Genomic DNA, 16,776 nt, shown 5'->3' on the forward strand with positions numbered 1-16,776 from the left:
ACGGATGTTAGATGACTTGATTACTGCCCCCCCCCCCAAGGGCCACCCAGGTGGCTGTTCTCTCTCTGCTTCAGTTTGGATCATTTCTTTTTTATTCGAGTGTAATTTACTTAGTGTTAGATTAGCGTCAGGTGTACAGTGACTCAGCATTGCTGTACGTGACTCAGCGCTCACCGCGGTAAGTGTTCTCTTCATTCCCTTCACCTATTGTACCCCTGCCCCCACCCACCTCCCCTCTGGCGACCATCCCTTGTCTCTATTTATGAGTCTGTTTTGTTTCTCTTCTCGTCTCTGTTCATTTGTTTCGTTTCTCAAATTCCACATAGGAGTGAAATCCTCTGCTATTTCTTTCTCTGACTTCTCTCACTTAACTTTACACCTTATGGGTCTATCCATGTTGCAATTGGCAAGATTTCAGTTTTTTACGGCTGAGTGATGTTTCATCCTATACTTTACCCATCTGTCTACGGATGGATGGATGCTTGGATCGCTTCCGTATCTTGGCTGTTTTAAATAATGCTGCAGTAAACATAAGGATGCCTTTATCTTTTTGAATTAGTGTTGTTTGTGTTCTTGGGGCACTCAGTAGAGGGTTATTGGATCATAAGGTAGTTTTATTTGTACCTTTTTGAAGAACCTCCGTACTGTCTTCCACGGTGGCTGTGCCAGCTTGCATTCCCACCAACAGTGAGTGTGTGGTTTCTCCACATCCTCCCAATAATTACTTGTGTGTTTAAAAATGTTTTATTACTTATTTATTTTGAGAGAGAGTGAGCCTGAGAAGGGGAGGAGCAGTGAGAGAGGGAGAGAGAATCCCAAGCAGGTTCCATGCTCAACATAGAGCCCAATGCAGGGTTTCATCCCATGACCATGAGACCATGACCTGAGCTGAAATCAAGAGTTGGACGCTTAACAAACTGAGCCACCCAGGCGCCCCTTTGTTGTTTTTTTTTGATAATAGACATTCTGACAGATGTCAGGTGCATCTATTAAAATGGTCATACTTTTTTTTCATTATTTCTCTTATTGACGTGATATATCACATTGATTTGTGAATATTGAATCACCCTTGCATCCTTGGAAGAAATCCCCCTTGATCATAGTGAATGGTGTTCTTTAGTGTATTTTCAGATTTGTTTGGATAACATTTTGTTGAGGGTTTTCCCATCTATGATCATCAGAGATACTGGCCTATAGTTTTCTTTTTGTGTAGTGTCCTTATCTGGTCTTGTTATCTGGGTAATGGGGGCCACCTACAATGAATTTGAAAGCTTTGCTTCCTCTGTTTTGGAATAGTTTGAGACTAACAGCATAAGGTGGTCAACCCATTCATTGTTTGGTAGCATGTTCTTTAGGCTTCATGTATTTGTGTTCTTGTTTTTTTTTGGCAGGGCGGAGGGGGTAGTTGTTTGCTAGTTTTATACTGTTGTGCTCAGAAAAGATCCAGGATATGATTTCAGTGTTCTTGAATGAATTGAGATTTGTTTTGTGACCTAGCATGTGATCTATTCTGGAGAATGTTCCATGTGCACTCAAAAAGAATGTATGCCACTGTTTTGGGATGGAATGTTCTAAATGTATCTGTTTTGTCCATCTGGTCCAGCGTGTTGTTCAAAGTCCTTGTTCCCTTGTTGAGTTTTCTATCTGGATGATCTAACCATTGATGTAAGTGGGGTGTTGAAGAGCCTTAGTATTATTGTATTATTTTTTTCTTTTGTTTGTTAACAGTTGCTTTATGTATTTAGGTGTTCCTATGTTGGGTGTATATTTACGTTGTTATGTTCTCTTGTTGGATTGTCCCGTTTGATTATGTAGTGTCTTTCTCTGTCTCATGTTAAAGTCATTTTAAATGATAAAATACTGATGTTTTATCAGATATCAGTATTGCTACCCCAGCTTCTGTTGGCTTAATAAATGGGTTTCCATTCCTTTACTTTCAATTAGCAGGAGTCTTTATTTCTGAAGTAGATCTCTTGTAGTCTGCATATAGATGGGTCTTTCTTTTTTATCCTTTCAGCCACCTTCTGTCTCTTGATTAGAACTTTCAGTCCCTTTACATTTAGTTATTGATTGGCATATACTTATCGTCATTTTGTGACTTGTTTTATGGCTGTTTTGTAGTTCTTCTGTTCTTTTGCTTTTGCTCCTTTCCCTTATGGTTTGATGGCTTTCTTCAGTGATCTGCTTAGATGCCTTTTTCATTTTTTTTGTGGAACTATGACAGGTTTTTGATTTGTGGTTACCATTTGGTTCATATATAACATCTGCCTGTAACAGTCTGTGTTAAGTTGATGGTTGCTTAATTTTGAACCCCTTCTAAAAGCACATTTTTACCACTGCCCCACTGCACATCGTATATATATGATGTCCTACTTCACATACTTTTATTTGATAAATCCTGTGAGTGATTTTTACAGGTAAAGTTGCATTTTTGCTTTAACCTCTGTACTGGTTTCCTAAGTGATTAGTCTGTTGTGTTTGCATTTGTGTGTGAACTTTTTTCCCTCTCATTTCCTTACCCCATAAAGCCTTTAATTCCACACAAAGAATTCCCTTTAACATTTCTTGTAAGGCTGGTTTAATGGTGATGAACTCCTTTCATTTTTGTCTGGGAAACTGTTGATCTCCACTTCTATTCTGAAGTGTGGCCTTGCTGCACAGAGTATTCTTGGTTGCAGGTGTTTCCCATTCAGCCCTTTGTATATATCCTGCCACTCTTCTCTCGCCTGCAAAGTTTTTGCTGAACAGTCATCAGATAGCCTTATAGGATTTCCCCTATATGTAATGGTTTTCTTTTGTTGCTGTTAAAATCCTCTATCACTATTTTGGGTGGGGGCATTTTAATGGGTATATTTCTTCCTGTGGACTTTCTTAGGTTCATTTTGTTGGGGGTTCTCTGTGCCTCCTAGATCTTGATGTCTGCTTCCTTCCCCAGGTTAGGGAAGTTTACAGCTGCTATGTCCCACTTTTCTCTCTTCCCAGGATCTCTGTACTGTGAATGTTATCACACTTTAAGATTTCATGGAGTTCTCTTAACCAACTCTTATTTATTACTCCATTTTCTTTGTGATGTTCAGCTCCGTTACTTTCTGTTACTGTCTTCCACCTTGCTGATCTATTGTTCTGCTTCCTCTAGTCTACTATTGATTCCATCAAGTATATTTTTAATTTTGGTCACTGAGTTCTTCATCTGATTGGATCTTTTTAAAAATATCTTTGTTGAAGGTCTCACTGAGATCTTCCCCACCTTTAAGTCTATTATCTTTATGACCATAACTTTGGATTCTTCATCAGGTGTATTGTTAATCGGTTTCACTTAACTCACTTGCTGTGGGTTTGTCGTCTTCTGTCATTTGGGATCTATTCCTCTGTTTCCTCAATTTCTGTAACTCCATGTTTGCTTCTACATGTGAGGAAAGTCAGCTACATCTCCTGATCTTGAAAGTAACAGCCTTATGAAGAAGAGATCCTGTGGTGTCCCTTAGTACAATGACCCTACTCACCAGAACCAAGCACTTCAGGGCTTATGTGTGCCCTACTATTGTGGCTGAACCACATCCACCTTCAGTCCAGTCATCTGCAGTGGCCCCTTTTGTTGACACATCAGGCAGACTTGGGCCCCTGTGCTTTTAAGGAGCCAGTGAGGCTGCCTTAGACTTGTAGTTGGGTGATGTCAGCACTCAGACCAGACACCTGGCCCCAGTCCACCTGCTGAGGCTGCAGTCCCTAGTTAGCAGAATGCTTTCTCTGTACTGCCAGCTCTCCAGTGTGGCTGCTAGGACTGTGGGTACCCTGGCATATGTGCTTATCTTCCTCTCTTCCTGGGGGCAGGAGTGTCTTTGGAGTGGGTGGTCCTTGCCAGGGATGCTTACAGGACGCAATGCACAAGGAGCCACTTTAGAGGGATTCCTCCTGAATGGTGTAGGTTGGATGGGACAGATCTGCAGGGAAATGTAGAGGTGGGGGGTCTGCAGTGTTAGCAAGGTTGGGGTTGGAGGTGTTCATGCTGGTTCCTGCAACTGTCAGGCTGTCTAGGTTGGGGGCAGGGTGGAAAACTGGGGCCTGCCAGCTCTTGTTGGAGAAATCTCAAGATCCTTGCCCCTCCAGGACATGTTCTGAGATTAATAAATAAATCTCTTTCTTACCCAAGGCACATGTTTCTATGTTGTATCTCAGTCCAGTTCTTTGTAACTGGCTCTTACAGGATGGGACTCAGTTTCCTCTTGTCCTCCAGCTCTCCAAGAGCTAAGCTCACCAATTTTTAAGTCCCCAGAGTTGTAAGCCCTCCTGATTAAAGAAATTCATCAAGTTAAGCCCCACTGGTTCTCAAAGCCAAATATTACAGGGACTTCTCTCCTCAGTCCAGGTCTCCATGTCTGGGATGCCTGGTGTTGGGTCTGTTTTCTCCCTTCTCTTTGTTTATGGTATCCCTCCTGTTTGTGGTTCATCTCCCCAGGGATTTAGGTCCCAAGTGTGTGTCTGCCCCCTCTACCCTTTTTGACATGGCCTCCTGTCTGCAATTAACTGGGGAAGTTTGTTAATGCTGGTCCTCAAGTCATTTTGTGGGTTAGCTGCATTGACATGGGTGTTGTCTCAGTGTGTCCGTGGAATGAGTTGAACTTAGGATGCTCCTATTTTGCTACCTTCCCAGAAACCTGTAAAATTTCATTTTTAAAAAATTAAGTGGCTTTAAAGGAAAATATTAGGTAAATAATGGTGTACATGGATACAGCATTAGGCAGCAGGGCAGCTAAAGGATTAAAAAAAACCCACTTTATTGAGAGATTTACATAACCTATAATTCACCTCTTTAAAGTATATTTCAGTAGTTGGACACACAGTCTTTGTGATCACTATCATCAGTATCTAATTTTAAAATGTTCCCTTCATTACTGCCCTTAACAACCAACAATCTGTTTTCTGTCTCCATGAAATTGCCTCTTATGGACATTCCATGGAAATGGAATCGTACCGTATTTGTCCTTGAGCATCTGGCTTCTTCCACATAGCTTGTTCTCAAGGTTCACCCATGTTGTATAGCGTGGCTGTGCTTTTTCTTCTCCTGGCCAACTAGTGTTCCACTGTATGGATGGACCACGTTTTGTTTAAAGGTTCATCAGTTTATGGACATGTAAGTTGTTTCTACTTTTTATTTTGGCTCGTGTGAATGTTATGTGCCTTTGTGTATAAATTTTGTACCAGTGTTTATTTTTAGTTTTCCTGGGTGTATTCCTAGGTGAGAATAGTTGGGTTGTATAGAGACTATGTTTAATCTTGTGAGGAACTTCCAGATTTTTCCAAGCAGCCTGTTTCACAACCCCACCAGCAATGCATGAGCTTTCTTAATTCTCGAAATCCTTGCCAACATTTGCTGTTGTCTCTTCTATTTTAGCCATCCTGGCAAGTGTGGAGTGGTGTTTCATTGTGATTTCAATTTGCATTTCCCTAATGACGAATGCTGTTGAGAATCTTCTCATGTGCTTAATGACCCTTAGTCTACTTTGGAGAAAGGGAGGATTTTGAATTAAGGTGCACACGGTGAATGAATTTGTAGTTGGGACTTCATATTGGATGGGACGGCCTCAAAAGCAGGATGCTGAGCACCTAATGCCTTTCCTGGCATACAGTAGTTCCTCAATGAAACATTACATTCTTCCCCATTAGCCTCGATTGTTCAAAGGGACTTTTCTTTGTGGAATCAAAATATGCCTTCCTAAAACTTGTACGTGTCAAGTTTTATCCACTCATTCATCAACCAATTCAACAAATACCTGGAACTCACCAGAGCAAGACCACCCTTTCCCTGGGGACAGCTGTCTGGGCGTCTGAAGCTAGCTGCCGTGCTTTGCCTTAATCTTCTCTCTCCTGAGCTAAACCTCTGTTAATGCCTTCAGACATCAAGACATAGGCCCCCAACCCCACATTATCTGGTGGACCTTTCCAGGATTTTCTCTAGCGTAATAATGTCTTGTTACATAATTTCACCTGCAAACAAGATCACCAAATAACAGGAGCCTAAGCCAGCTTGAGACCATCTCTGCTCTGCAGGTTGTTCGAGGGCCCGGGCTCTTCCTGTCTTGTTCCTCTGCCATCCCTGATGTATTGTTCTTGTCCTTGTGGCCCAAGAAAGTGTCCCCTCCTGGCCACATTCTAGCCAGCAGGATGGGGAAAGAGGAGGACAAGTATCTCTCCCTTGAAAGAAATCACAAACATGGGGTGCCTGGGTGGCTCATTCGGTTAAATGTCACATTCTCGATCTCAGCTCACATCATGATTTCGTGGTTTATGAGTTCGAGCCTTGCATCAGGCTCTGCGCTGACAGCATGGAGCCTGCCTGGGATTCTCTCTCTCTCCCCATCTCTGCCCCTCCCTCATTTGCGTGTGCTTGCTCGCTCTCTCTCTCTCTCTCTCTCTCAAAAATAAATAAATAAACTTAAAAACCGTAAACATCACTGATGCTTATACCCTCTTGGCAAGAACCTAGAAAGCTCTAGAAGGGGGTGGAAGAAGAGGCCAAGGAGGTACAGATGAAAAGAAAGGATGGAAACGGTCCCAGATCCCTCCCGCCAGGTTCTCTTCTTCTTAGGTCCAGAGTCCCTGTCGTGACCGAATGTGGTTGGTGACAGCTGTGAGGCTGATGACCCTCTTAGGACACAACGTGGGTTGCTTGGGCTCCACATCATTTGCTGTGATTGCTCTTACGGCACCAGTTGAGGAGAATCTCCATCTAATGCATCGGTTGCCAGGACGGAGTCCGCGTCCACAGAGGGCGGTTAAGACAATTCACTGGGAAGAACAACAAATAGAAAAGTTCCACTTCCAAAAATCTCATTCTTTGAAAATGCCTCTTCGGGGGTATGTATTAAAAATAGCACAGTATTTTCGAACACATCTCATCGCTTCTAAATTTAAGAAACTTTTGCAAGTTCATGCTCAGAAATCTGCAGACCAGTCCTGTGAGCCAGGACATGGGGAAGCAAGCACTGCATCAAAGAGGCTGACGTCAGAGCCTTGCTCTTCAAGCTGAGGCCCCTCGTAGCCCCCCTCCCCGCGCTCCTGACCCTCAGACATGGCCCAGGTTCTCACCGAGCCCCCTCCTGAAACTTGGATTTCACCATCACAGAGGGGGTGTGTTTGTCTTCCACACCAGTGTTAAAGTGCCCACTTGGCTACTTCAGGGAGTCCAGATGATTTAGCGTAAGAAACAGAAGCTCACCATCCCGCACCAAGTTTCTCTCTAGGCCTTCATGGGCTTTGCATCCAAAGAGTGCCGTCTGTTTCCCGAACGTGTGTGGTCTTTACCTCTGCCTTTCCCTCCCCCACCCCGAGTTTATGGGCAATAATCTGCCTGGAACAAAAACTACAGTCAGATTTCAGTCGTGAAGCACACAGACCTTGGAAGCAAACTACTTAGAACGAGTAGGATACAGGCAGAGGAGAGGCCTTCCTCTCAAAGACTTGGGTGGTTATTGGCATCTTAACAATATTCGCGCACCTTTCAATTGAGAACGAATAAAAGTGCCAGGCACACGGTGAAGTTTGGTGACTTCCCTCCTCATTTACTGTTTCCTTCCATCCAACCGGTGTCGGTTGAGCACCTGTTGTAGGGGGCTAGGGATGTGGAGAGCGATCACAACTCACTGCCTTGTGAGTGTATATTCTAGTGGGTAAAGGGGAGACTGTAACAAGTAGAACAGTGTGTCAGCTGATGGTAACTATTATAGAGAAACAAAGGCGTGTGGGGAAGGCGTGCCCTCTTGAAGGCTCATGTAAAATCTTAACCAGGGTGGTTTGGGAAGGGCTCCCTGGGAGAGTGGCAGTCCAGCAGACTTGAAGGAAGTTGGGGACTGAGCCATTGTGATCCACGGGGTGGACTTAGTCACCTCGGCACTGTGGACGCTCTGTTGGGGGGGGGGGGACTGTCCTGTGCATCGTAGGATGTGTGGCGACATCCGTGGTCCCTGCTCGCCAGATGACAGCAGCAGATCCCCAGGCGTGGAAGTCAAAGCTTTTTCTTGACCTTCCCAAACTGTCCGCCAGGATGTCGAGAAGTGCTCTGGGACAGGAGACAGCCATGTGGAGGACAGAGCAGGTGCCAGGGCAGGAGGGAGGAGGGTTCCTGCTGCGTTCAAGAAACAGCAGGGAAGCCAGTGGGGGTGCAGCCAAGGGAGGCGTGGGGACCAGGGAAGGTCGGAGAGACCTCGGACGGCCAGGCCGTTGTACATCACTGTGAATGATGTGCGTGTGGCATATGGGATTGTGTAGTCATGTCTGTTAAGTATACACATTCCGGAGCCTGACTGCTGGACCACAGGTTACCCATAGGTTCAAGTTCAGTTGATCGTTCGTCTTGAGAGTATGTTTGCCAAGCTGACCTCCTCCAGTAGTGTAGGAGGATCTCAGCTGTGCCTCATCCTGGCCAACGCTGGGTGTTTCTTCGCTTTGTCACTGGTGGGTTTTGGTGGGTGTGAGTCCTAACTCGTTTCAGTTTTCATCTTTTCCTGATGTTTGTTAGCCCCTTGGGTATCCTCTTTGGTAAAGTGTCTTTTCAGGTGTTTTGGTCCTTTTCTATGGAGTTGCCTGTATTTTTCTTTTTCTCTTTCTTTCTTTCTTTCTTTCTTTCTTTCTTTCTTTCTTTCTTTCTTTCTTTCTTTTTCTTTCTTTCTTTCTTTCTTTCTTTCTTTCTTTCTTTCTTTCTTTCTTTCTTTTTTTTTCTTTTTTTTCTTTCTTTTCTCTTTCTTTCTTTCTTTCTTTCTTTCTTTCTTTCTTTCTTTCTTTCTTTCTTTCTTTCTTTCTTTCTTTCTTTCTCTCTGTCTCTTTCTCTTTCTTTCTTTCTTTAGAATTTCTTTATATTCTGGATCTGAGCTTCTAGGGTCTATGAACTGAAAATATCTTCTCCCTCTCCAGAGGTTTGAAGATTATCTGTATTTTTTTTTCTGTTGCTGCACATAGAATTAGCACAAACTATGGCAGCTTAAACCAGCACGCCTGTATTGGCTCAGTTGTACATCGGGAGTCTAGCATCGTCTGGCCAGGGTGTCTGCTCAGGGGATCCCACAGCCAAATCACGGTGTCCCATGGGTTGCATTCTCCTCTGGAAGATGGCAGGGGGTGAGAATCTCTTTTCTAGCTCCTCCTTGCCACTGGAGTAACTCGGTCCCCTGTTGGCTGTAGGATTGGGGCACCCATTTCCTCGCTGGCTGTGATTAGGGAGCTGCTTGTGTACCCCTCCCACATGGCCACCACCACCTGCAAAGCCAGTGGATGGTACGTCAAATCCTGCTCATGCTTCAAATTTCTGGCTTCCTCTGTCCCCCACCTCTAGAGCCAGATGTAAGAGGCTTATCTCATAAGGCCAGACCCACCCGATAATCTCCATTTTTAATTGACTCTAAGTCAACTAATTAGGAACCATAACTATATCCAAAAATCCCCTTTTGGCTTCATGTAACACGGGAGTGACAGCCCATCATTTCCTAGGTTCTGTCTACTCTAGAAGGTCACTGGGGTCTTAGCAGTCTGCCCACCACATTACTGAGACTGGTCAGATTGGGGTCAAAGCAACCTTAGCAGAATATACACCAACTGCAAAGGCCCTGAGGTGTGACTGTGACCCCCCACCCCCACCCCAGGAGGTGAGTGTGGCTACAGGAATGAAGGGAGTGTCTCAGGAGACCAGGCCAGGGGGTTGTCAGGCTGGATGTTTCCTGCATTATGCGCTTTAGTTAAGAATTTTGGATTTTACTCTGAGAGAAAAGGAGGGAGCTAACCAGTGACGTTTTCCAATGGATTTTTTTAGGCTGCTGGGTTGAAAATGATCATCACTGGGTACGGGTGGAAGCAGGGCCGGTTAGGAGGCGAGACCACTAATCTGGGTGGGAGTCCAGGTGGCTTGGAGCAAGCAGGTAACCAAGGAGATGGTGAGAAGGGAGGTACCTCGGCAGCAACTGCTCCCAACTAGGATACATGAGGCAGGAAAGGCAGGAAGGAGTGAGAGGTGATTCCAGCATCTCTGGCCTCTGCTCATCTTGAGGACTCGGGGACAGCGAGTGGGGACAGACCAGGGGTGGAGCCCATCTGAGGGGAAGATCAGAAGCTCTGTGTGGACGTGTTAAGTTTGCTATGTCAAGGGGCCACCAAGTGGAGTTGCCAAGTGAGCAGATGGAAACACAAGCTTGGGGGCCCCTGGGCGGCTCAGTTGGTTGAGCATCCGACTTTGGCTCAGGTCATGGCCTCACGGTTCGTGAGTTCGAGCCCCACCCCGGGCTCACTGATGGCAGCGTGGAGCCCTCTTTGGCTCCTCTGTCCCCTTCTTTCTGCCCCTCCCCGACTCACCATCTGTCTTTCTCAAACATTCAAAAAAAGAAAACACAAGCCTGGCGTTCAGTGGAGTGGGACGGGCCGTGCACATAAACTGGGGCTGTGTGTCATTCATTCACCTGTGGATTTGTTTGCTTAACAAACATCTGAGTGTGTATGTCCCAGCGGTAGGGATGGAATGGCGCCTCAAGCCAACATGCCCTCTTAAACCTCGCGGCACCTGATTCAGCGTATAAATGACAGACGTGATCATCTGGACCACTGAGGGGAGAAGGTCTTGAGGGGCAATGGCATGGGGACCATCTGGCAGGCTGTTGGGGCTGTTCCGTTCGAGGCTGATGGGAACTTGGAAGACAACACTGGCACAGGTGGATGGGTCTGGATACCGCCCCCCTTTCTCCTTAGGGCTGCTGTAACCGCCACAGACCTGATGGCTTAAAAGAACAAATTCCTTCTCCAACAATTCTGGAAGCTGGAGGCCCCAAACTGAGGAATCTGCAAAGGCCCCATGCTCCCTCTGAAGGCTCAGGGAAAGAAATTCCTCCCTTGTCCCCCTCCAGCTTCCGGAAGGTGGCTTCTGGCGGTCCTTGGGGCTCCCTGGCATGGGGCTGCCTCGCTTGGACCTCTGCCTCCGTTTTCTTGTGCCTTCTCTGGGGGTTCTCTTCTCTCAGAAGGACACCAACCCATTGGATTTAGACCCCCCCTAGTCCGGTAGGACTTCATCTTCATTATACCTGCAAAGATCTGTTTCCAAATGAGACCACACTCTGAGCCTTGGGTGGACCCGGGTTTAAGGAGGATGCTGATCAACCCGTATGGCTAGATTTTAGGAGGCCAGAGCTGAAGGGATTTGCTGACGCAGCAAATGCAATAGAAGTCAAGTGTGAGTCAAATTCTAGCTTGAACAACTGGGGGAAGGCGCCTTTGACCACGCCATGGGACAACTGGAGGAGAAGCGAGGCTGGGGCGGGGGGAGGTGGTCCCCAGGGTTCTGTTTGGGGCACACTGAGTTTGAGATGGCTCTCAGACATTCCCATGGAAGGCTCTGAATGAGTCAACTGGGGAGTCACGAGAGTGTAGACGGTGTCCCAATCACTGGATCAGATCCCCTGGGGAAGAGGCGGCCACCTGACCTCAGGTCTCTAATGCCGGGAGGGAAGAGGAGAAGAGACCCAGCAGAATTTGTGAGCCTTCAAATATACAGAAGCAGAAACGCGAGTGAGAGTAACCATAAAGAAAAGGGGCGTGGTGAGACCTTGCAGTTGCCCTGAGGTCAGTCAGAATTATGTTCCACGCATTCATGTGCATTGACAAATCAACAATTCATCCAGTTCCTCTAATTCACTTCATGTGGGACCAGGAAACACGTCTGTATTTCCAAGAACGGAAAAGCTATTCCGTTAGCCTCGGGAAATTTCCAGCCTCGGGTTGACGGAGGTTTTGTGTTCCTCGTCCAGCATCACTAGTCACCCCCTAGCTTCCCAGGAGAAGTTACTCTGCATCCGACACAGAATGCTCTTGGAACAAAATGCAGGGAGCCGTCTGGAGGAGTGTGGGCATGAAGCTGAATGAGGGCTTATGGTCCCATATCTCAAGGTCAACTACGTTCTAGCAACGGGGATGCAATGGTGCATAACCCCAGCACAGTCCCTTCCTTCTAGAGCAGTGGTGGCCGCCATTACAAGTAAGCAGACTTATTGGTGTCAAAGTACATATATGCTACAGGGTTTATAAGACAACGATGGAGAGGGGGCCGGGAAGTGGGGGAAGGCTTCTCTGGGAAAGTGATGTTGAAGATACAAAGGAGGAAGGGGCCAGGCAGGAAGAGCGATCCAGGCGGTGGGACTGACCTGTGCAAAGGGACTGGGGTAGGTGAGGGCTTGGCATACTTGAGTCATGAGAAGAAGAGGAGAAAAATGCACAATTGTGTTTAGACAACTAGGCTGGGGCCAGAGTGTGAACACAGGGAACTGAAGAGGGGTGCGTGCACCAAGGAGGATTTGTAGGAACAGTGATCACAGGTTCAGAGGGTCCCCTGGATGCCAACATGGCTCTCGAGTTTCCAGGCCCAGGTTTCAGTCCTGGCCTCACCCCTTGCCATCTGCGCGACCTTGGGCAAGCCCCTAACCTGTCTGATCACAGGGATCTTGCCTGGGAGAGGGGATGTAGAGGTATTTGGAGATGAATGTGAGGGGCATAGCATGTGCCTAGCATGGAGAGATTGCTCTGTCCTTGTCACATGGGGCATGGCTGAGTCCTCAGAAAGGAAGGGGCAAGGGCAGAGGGGGGTTGGTCACCCAGGCCCTAAAACCCAGGGTTCATTAGCTTCTGAGCCCAGCCCCTCCGTCACGTGCATGAGAGCCAGCCAAATCCAAGTGCTGAACATCTCTCCTCCCAGTCACCAGCTCTTCAGGCTCTTATCCTGGTGCTCCTGTTCCACCCTAGCCCCACGCAGCCCCTGACCCTGACCCGTTCACCCTCCCACCTTCTGAAACATCCGAAGAGTATCTGCTGGACACCTGCTCTGTCTAGGTGACTTGCCTACTGAACTTGGCGAGTTTCCAGTCACCTCGGCTGGGTATCTGCTCACCTGGAGACTCCTCCCAGTGGCCGCCCCCGTTCTGGCCCCTAAGGCCCTCTCCCCTCCCTACAGGTGGGTGTGGGGTGGAGGGTTGAGGCATCCCCTGTGACCACATGTGGAAGAAGTCTTTACTCCAAGCCTTGTGATGATGCAAGGATATGTTGAGGACCCCTGCACCTGCACAGGGCCATGCGAGACCTCGGGGATCAGAGTCCGGCTCCCTCCCCTTGTGGCTTAATCTTCCTGGGCTTGATTCGGTTTTTAGGCTGAGGATGCTGAGTCCCACCACACGGGGCTGCTCAGAGTGTTAAATGGGAAGGCGCAGAGAAAGCCTTTGCTCAGAGCAGGAAACAGACCCTGCCTGCTGGTAAGGCAGGTTACAGCTGGGGTACAGTGATCTCTGCAATCGGGAAGGCGAGGGCTGGAATCCCCGATGACCCACTCACTAGCTGTGCGACCTTGGGACAGGTGCTCAAACCATCTGAGCCTCATGTGTTCGTCTGTAAAATGGGAATAATTGCGACTACCTCAGCTATTTTGGGGAGGATTAAATGAAACAGTCCACATTCGATCCTAAGAATGGGGTGTGGCACACGGCACCCAAATATAGTACAATTACTAGAGTGAACTAGACAAAAAAGCCAAGATCTTTTGAAGCCCTGAAGACCTTGCAGCTGGGGGGACAAAAGAATGGTCAGTTCAAATCTGCAAGCCGACTTGGTCCTTGTTGAGTTTTCAGCCTCTGGTTGTGCACATGCTGTTCCCTCGTCCTGACTACTCTTCCCCTTGTTTGTGCTAGATTAGCTGCTGCTTTTTCCCCTTTAGGCCTCAGCTTAAATACTGCCACCAAAGACCCTTTCCGTGTCCTGGCTTAAATCCTCCCCGTGTCACGTGAGTGTAAAGCAACCATGCACCTGGGGAGAAATGTGCAGGTTTGGGACCCAGCCGTGTGCTAATCCTGCTTCCTATCCCAGCTGTTCACCCCAGTACCCGGGGGCCACCCCACCCAGGGAGCATGGCCTGTGGGCATAGACGCAGCCCTTGGCCTTGGGGTGTTTTTCACCCCCACCCCACCCTGTGCCAATCTCATGTAAATGGTGCTTGGATGGAGTTGTTCAGGTTCAAGACCAAATAGAATCCCTTTCCCATAACCCCCATTGCCCCTGCAGGGCCCCAGATGTCTTGCAACCTACTGTTCCCTGACCAGAAGAGCATATGAATAGGGAATAGAAACACATGGGACCTTTAGGAGGACTCCCCTCTAGGAAACGTGGCCACACAGCCTTGGAACAGGTGCCTCTGGGGGAGAAGGAGTCATGAGGGCCTTCCACCTCGCAGCCTCAGTCTCCCTGATGCAAATATTCTTAGACTCTGCAGCAGTGCCGCTTACTGTGGACTTAATCTCCTCGTGCCTCTGTTTGCCCATTGGCGAGATGGGGGTAGTAATGGTGCCTGTCTTGCTGGGGTGTGGTGGGCACTGAATGGTTTACGCAGAGGCTCAGTGCCCAGCCAGGATCTCACAGGCGTGCAGTGGATGTTGGTGCCCAAAGCCGGTCCTTCCCTCCCCACCGCTGGGATATCTGCTGCCTGTGTTCTCCAGCGTGTGCCCAGGTCTGGGGAAGGGGTGTTGAGGGAGCTGGTCGGAGATGCACATGGTCAGGCTCAATCAGCCAGCCGGGGTCAGGGTGCTGGGGGCTGGCCTCAGCATCTGAGAGATGGTAATACCCACTTGAGATGTCCCTCCAGCCCTGAGACCGGGGTGCTGGGGTTTTTGCGCATGATGGATGGGGGACAGGAAGCTGAGGGCCTGATGCCCAGGACTGAAGGGTGAGACCCCTTGGGGCTGCTGCTGCTTCAAGGGGCCAGGAGCTGGACCCCCACTACTGGCAGAGTCTTCCCTGTCACAGCCTGGAGTGGCTGGGGTGTGGGTGCCTGACCTGAGGCTCTACAGCTGATCTGTTGCAAACTCCCGTCTTTTTTATTTTAAAGCTCTTTACTTTTAACATGTGTTTTTACAGTGGTGAAACATAACAAAACTGTATTAGCCACTTTTGTTAATGCTTACTTTTTAGGCCAACAGAGTGCAAGTAGGGGAGGGGCAGAGGGAGGGGGAGACACAGAATCAGAAGCAGGCTCCAGGCTCTGAGCGGTCAGCACAGAGCCTGACCGGGGGCTCGAACTCACGAACCAGGAGATCATGACCTGAGCCAAAGTGGGACGCTTAACCGACTGAGCCACCCAGGCGCCCCTTAACCACTTTAAAGCATACCGTTCAGTAGTGTTAAATAAACCTGTTAGGTAAAAGTGTCCCACCCTGCCCTCTCCAAAGGCTCCCCACCCTGCACAAAGTGTCCTCTGTGTTGTTAGAGGACGACTCCCATCCCTTCCCCCCAGCCCGGGGCAACCCTTGTGCTTCCTGTCTCTGATTTTTGACTACATGTCTCACCGTAGGTACAAGAAGCGCTAGCCAGAGCACTTCTGTTCGTAGGACCATGTTGAAGACAAGTGGCGAAATTAGGCACTTTTGTCTTGCTTCTCATCGTAGAGGGAAAGTGGTCAGTCTTTCACCATTAAGTAAATATGAGGGTTACTGTGGATTTCGCATATATGGCTTTTATTATGTGGAGGCAGTTTCCTTTATTTTCAGTTAATTGAGTTTTTTATGTTTATTTTTGGGAGAGGGCAAGTGGGGGAAGGGCAGTGAGAGACAGGGACAGAGGATCCAAAGTGGGCTCGGCATTGACAGCAGTGAGCCCGGTGTGGGGCTGGAACTCACAAACTGTGAGATCACGAGCTGAGCCGAAGCCTCTCAAGGAAATGAGCCACCCAGGCGCTCCGATTGAGTGTTGATATCAAGAAAGGTGTGTTGAATTTTGTCAAACATTTTTTCTGCACCTGTTGAGATGATCCCGTGGTTTTTTTCCTTTCATTCTGTTGATGTGGCACATTACGTTGATCTGTTTTTATATGCTGAACCATTCCTGCATTCGAGGAATAAATACTGTTTGGTCATGGTATATAGTTCTCTTAATATGCTGCTGAATGTTTGCTAGTATTTTCTTGAGAAATTTTACATCAATGTTCACTAGGGATGATGGTCTGTAGTTTTGTTTTGTTTTGTTTTGTTTTGTTGTATAGTGTCTTTATCTTGGTTTCACGGCAATGCTAGCCTCATAGAATGAGTTAGGAAGTGTTCTCAATTTTTGGGAAAAAGATGGAGATTTGGCATTATTCCTTAAAATTTCACCAGAATTCACTAGTGAAGCCATTGGGTACAGACCTTTCCACTGTCAGACTTTTGGTCACTGATTCAGTCTCCTTACTGGTTATAGGTCTCTACAGATTTTCTATTTGGGGGTTCAGTCTTCGTAGGTTTTTTTTTCTTCCAAGTTTTTACTTAAATTCTAGTTAACATACACTGTAACATTAGTTTCAGGGGTAGAATTTAGTGATTCAGGGTATTGTGTTTCTAAGAATTTGTCTGTTACATGTAGGTTATTCGGCACATGGCATGAAGTTGTTCACAGCACTCTCACTATCCTTTTTATTTCTAAGGAATCCATAATACCATCCCCATTTTCACTTCTGATTTGAGCAATTTGTGTCCCCCCACCCCCTTAGCTTTGGGTTCAGTTTGTCCTTTTTCTAGTTCCTTAAAGGTGTAAAGTTAGGTTGATTTTAGATTTTATTTTTTAATGTGAGCATATAGCTATGAATTTCCTCCATAGCACTGGTTTTGCTGCCCCGGAAGTTTAAGTATTTTGTATTTTCATTTGGCTCAAAGTAGGTCTTTTTAATATAACTTGTCAAATTGGCTAACATACAATGAGTACCGTGTGCTCTTGGTTTTGGGGGTAGATTCCCGTGATTCATCG

General features: G+C 47.2%; 1 long non-coding RNA gene across 1 annotated transcript; it reads left to right on the top strand.

Annotated features, from left to right (window-relative positions):
• Positions 1-1,167: 1,167 nt before the first annotated feature.
• Positions 1,168-7,537, top strand: LOC123382679. The gene is made up of 2 exons (XR_006591369.1): positions 1,168-1,665; positions 6,587-7,537. It is a non-coding gene; the product is annotated as an uncharacterized LOC123382679 (long non-coding RNA).
• Positions 7,538-16,776: the final 9,239 nt, after the last annotated feature.

The sequence above is a fragment of the Felis catus genome, chromosome E3 (genome assembly GCF_018350175.1).
Source record: "Felis catus isolate Fca126 chromosome E3, F.catus_Fca126_mat1.0, whole genome shotgun sequence".
Classification (NCBI taxonomy): Eukaryota; Metazoa; Chordata; class Mammalia; order Carnivora; family Felidae; genus Felis; species Felis catus.